Source organism: Orycteropus afer, unplaced genomic scaffold, assembly GCF_000298275.1.
Source record: "Orycteropus afer afer isolate SDZICR_OR568_19922 unplaced genomic scaffold, OryAfe1.0 scaffold00281, whole genome shotgun sequence".
NCBI classification, from domain to species: Eukaryota; Metazoa; Chordata; class Mammalia; order Tubulidentata; family Orycteropodidae; genus Orycteropus; species Orycteropus afer.
The window spans coordinates 4,280,588-4,285,544 of record NW_006921868.1 but is presented as its reverse complement, the minus strand read 5'-3'; the positions used below and the strand labels follow the sequence as shown (position 1 = coordinate 4,285,544).

General features: G+C 45.0%; 1 protein-coding gene across 1 annotated transcript in view; it reads left to right on the top strand.

Annotated features, from left to right (window-relative positions):
• SYT17 (synaptotagmin 17) overlaps window positions 1-4,957 on the top strand; it is a 108,947-nt gene that overhangs the window by 82,861 nt on the left and 21,129 nt on the right. The window lies entirely within an intron of this gene.

Below are 4,957 nucleotides of genomic sequence, written 5' to 3'. Positions count from 1 at the left end.
CCTCATATTGACCACGGAAGGGTCTTTAGTGTTTTCTGGTGCCGTTCACTTTAGGGTCCTGAGTTATACAACAGTTCCAGAAGTAATGCCTGCTGACTTGGCCACCAATCAGATCTTCCTTTCACTGGACTGGAGAAGGAGAGGAGAGGCAGCCTGTGGGCTGTCCGTGGGTTGGTTCCTCTCCCACCCTCGTTCAGGGTCACTCTTGGCATCTTGGTAGCCTCTTTGTAAGGAGGGGCTGGGACACTTAAGATATGTCTGGACACTCATGTGATAAAATGAGGACCCCCTCAGCCTCATTACAGTAAGTGTCCCTAAAAGCCAGTGTGTCCCCATGACATCTGAGGACCGGTTAAATCATTCTTTTCCAAGTCAGTGAGTGTGAGTTGAAAAGTCATAAACAGGATAACTGAAGGGGCTCCTAGGTTGGTGAAGGTGGGCAAGAATTGTGTGGTATCTCTTCACATTAATAATAACCAAAAAAACACAGTTGCCTTGAGTCAACTCTGTGATCTTTCAGAAGTAGGTTGCCAGAACTTTCTTCCAGTGTGCCTCTGGATGGATTCAAACTGCCAACCTTTCTGTTAGTAGCTGAGTGTGTAACTGTTTATACCACACGGGTCCTGGGCCATCTCCAAACATTTTACAAGCACTGTCTTAGTTGATCCTCATAATAACCAAACAAGGTAGATACTGTTATTATGCCCAGTTTATAAAAGAGGAAACTGAAGCACAGAGAGCTCAAGTAACTTGCTAAAAGTCACCATATTAGTTAAGGTATGGCTAGCTGCTATAAAAGAGAAAACACCAAGGTTTTCTGGTTTAACACAATAGAAACTTATTTCTTGCTTGGGGACTAGTCCTTTGTGGTGTTTCAGGAGTGGCAATCCATGCAATAACTGAGGGACCCAGGCTCCTTCCAACTTGTGGCTCTGTCATCATTCCAGGCCTCTGAGGATTTCATCTCCAGTTGGTAGATAGGGAAAAAGACAGATTTGAGGATTACATGAGAAGTTTGTATGGGCTAGTCTGGAAGTAATGTACACCACATCCACTCACATTCTAGAACTTTGTGGAGGAGGCTGAGATATGTAGTCCAGCTGAGTGTTCAGGGAGAACCATTCTGAAAATGAAAAACAAGTCATAAACAGCAGTGACCACACTGCTGTGTCTGCCTTAGTCATCTAGCGGGTAAATGGAAGAGGCAGCTTTAGCACTGAATGAGCTCACTTGAGTGCCTCCCAGAGCACCTGTGGCCTCTGAGCTCACAATCAGGGTCAACAGTGGTAGGGTAGGGGTAGGGGTGGGAGTCCCCACAGCACCCAATTCCAAGCTTGAGGAATTCAGCCTCATGAGAGGAGCCGTTGCCATGAATTCCCAAATACCTTTTGCAGGTCCCAGGCTGCCTGACTAATGAAAGCAGCTAGAGCAGCTGTGCTCAACCAAGACCCAAACCTGTTGCTGTCAAGTTGATTCTGACTCCTGGCAACTCCACGTGCCATGGAGTAGAACTGCTCCATTGGCTTTTCTTGGTTGTAATCTTAATGGGAACAGATCACCAGGCCTTGCTTCAGCATCACCACAGGGTGGGTTCAAACCGTCATCCTTTAGGTCAGTTGGTGGTTCTCAACAGGGGAACAGTTTCAACCCCCAAGGGAGCATTTGGTAATATCCAGAAGCAATTTGGGTTGTCCTGAGTGGGGAGGGAGGTGGTACTAGGATCTGGTGGGTGGAGGCCAGGGATGCTGGTAAGCATTGTACAGTGCATAAGACAGTACACCCTACCCCAACAGAGAGTGACTCATACCCACTGGCCCTGGTGAGACATCCTGGGTTAGAGCAGCGGGATTTTGCCGGTCTCCTGGAGTTTGCCAGTGAGATGGAGACCTCTGCCAGAAGCTGTGAAGGGCAGGTTGACATGGGCTGAGATGCTGTCAGCTCCTGTTTGAGGCTTGGTTACTCCCCTTAATAGTAGTTGAATCCCTCCTGGTTCCCAGTGTTCTCTGTTGAGCTAACTGAAGGTTAGGATCTCAGGGGCAGAGCTGTTGAGTGAATTCATACTCAGATGAATGCAGATTTTTCAGATGGCTTCCCTGTTGCCACCCGTAAAATCTTGGGCAAACAGAAGGCTGTTGCTTTGCAAACAAGCTCTGGTGCCCAGGTGGCGTAGCCTGAGCTGTTGGCAGTGGGGAGGGGTCGGAAACTCTCTGGGAAGATGGTGAGAGTGTTTGAAAATCAGGCAGCCACCCTCCCCACATTATGGTTTATGGGTACATGTCACCTGCGTGCAGTGACATGAAGGGGTTGCACAGCAAGGAATAGTACTGATGGCTTTTTTTTTTTTGTAAATATGTAGGAGTTCCTGGGTGGTATAAAAAGGAGCTCTGGTGGCACAGTGCCTAAGGCAGTTGACTATTAACTAGAAGGTGGTTGGTTCAAAGCTACAAGCTGCTCCGTGGAAGGATTTATCACCTTGGAAACCCAAGGAGGGTTACTGTAAGTCAGAATTGACCCCATGGCAGTGGGTTTGTTTTTTGTTTTTTTCTGTTTGTTTGTTTAACTCAAAAAACCAAACCCACTGCCATCGAGTCAATCCCTCAATCCCTACCCATAGCGACCCCTCCTTGGGTTTCCGAGGCAGTATCTCTACAGAAGTAGATCACCCGATCTTCCTTCTGAGGAGTGGCTGGTGGGTTTGAACCGCCAGCCTTCTGGTTAGCAGTCAAATGCCTTAAGGCACTACACCACCAGAACTCATATATATCTCACAGCATTTGCCAATTCAGCATTTTTCAGATGTGTAATTTAGTGACATCAATTACATTAATCATGCTGTGCGAGCATCACCCACAATCGTCAAATTTCCCATCACCATAAACACAGACTCACTGCTTCCTAAACAGTGGTGACGACTTTTTAATATTGTTATTAAAGACAACTATAAATAATAGTCCACTCGAACCAGGAGGGAGTAGAATGGAAAGTAAAAGTTCTTAATTTCCCCTCCTTAGAGGTAACCACTCTTAGATTCCAACCTGTAACAACCCCCATTGGCTTTCCAAGGCTGTAAGTGTTTATGGGAGTAGATTGCCTCGTCTTCCTCCAGTAGAGCAGCTGGTGGGTTTGGACTATTTCAGGTTAGCAACCAAATGCCACACCACCAGAGCTCCTTAGAAGTAACCACTCTTTTTTTTTAATGAACAAGTGTCTATATTATTTATTTATTTTAATTTTTTTCTTATTTTTGCAGTTAGAGGTCTTAACAATGTATTGTAGACTCCTTTTGAGAATATGTGTATGTAGGCATGTACATATATATATGTGTGTGTGTGTATATATATGTGTATGTGTGTGTATAAATATGTTGTTTTTGTTATATGCTATCAAGTCAGACACAACTCATAGCAACCCCTCCTTGGGTTTCCAAGGCAGTATCACTATGGAAGTATATTGCCCCAGTGTGTGTGTATATATATATATACACACACACACACACACACACATGCATATAAAGATCTTCATCATCTTTATAACATTCAAAACACACATACTTTTCTGCAACTGGCTCTGTATCTTGAACATATTTCCCTATTACCATATGTTTATTTATTCTGAAGAAATGAGGCTGATTTCTTTAGGTGCTTTTAATCCATTCTCCAACCTAATGTTGACATGAGGGTGCTTGCCCTAAATTCAGGACCTCAATCCTGAATGTATATTAGGGACACCTGGGGAAGCATTTAAAAAACAGATGCCTGGGGGTCACCTTCAGAGAGAGATTCAAATGGTCAAGGGTACCCTCCTCCCCCATCATAGTTATAAAAGCTCCCCAGGGCTGAGGACCAAACTGCAACAGGCATCAGAATCACCTGGAATTGGTTCAAATAGATTGCTGGGCCCAACCCCAGAGTTCCTGATTCTGGAGCTCTTGGTGGGCCTGAGAACTTGCATTTCTGCTAGGTTCCTAGATGATGCTATTGGTGCTGGTTCTGGGTACCACACTGATCACCACTGCCCTAGATAGGGACTCCCTGGTGGTACACACAGTTACTGTGCTCAGCTGCCAACTGAAAAATTCCAGGTTCAAATCCACCCAGACATGCCTTGGAAGAAACACCGCTCTTCCCAGTCTGTCTTAGTCTGGATACTCCACGGAAACCTGTCCACCGTGGGTGACCCTGCTGGTATTTGAAATACCCGTGCCAAAGCTTCCAGCATCAGAGCAACACAGAAACCACCACAGGACAACACACTGACAGATGGGTACTGGGACCCACCTGATTCCATCTTAAAAGACCCTGCTTCCAAATAATGTAGCATTCGTAGATACCAGGGGTTAGGACCTCGTATCTTCCTGGGAGACAAAATGCAGTCAATACTAACAGAATCTCTTGGGGTAAGGCTCTGGTATTTTTCATGGCTTCCAGCTGATTCTCACATTTCTCTCATTTATTTTCTCATTTATTTATCAATTATTATAGAAGATGAAGAGAGAAAGATTTGATTAATTATCCCCTAAAGCTTCCACACTTCTCAGAAGGAAGGTGGGGCAATCTACTTCTTTAGTGATAGTGCCTCGGAAACCCGAGGAGGGGTCACTGTGAGTCGGAGCGAACTCAATGGCAGTGAGTTAAGTTTCCACAGGTGTTTTGAACTATCTCTGAAGATAGTTCATAGCGAACATGTCCCCCAAGCAATGCCAGCATCTCTACAACAAATGTACAAAGATGGTCCTTATTTAGATGTATAAATTTTGGTTGTTGATTGAAAATCAAGCACATTGCTTTATAGTAGCACCTTGAAATGGTTCCTTATAGATGATGTGATGCACACACAGGTCCAAAGGTGAATCTTCAGCCTGTTTGTTCCCTTGAACAGGTTCTACAGGGCTCAGTCTCCACGCAGAGTCACAAAGAAGCAGTCCAGCAGCCCCAGGGGAATTCTTTTTTTTTTTTTT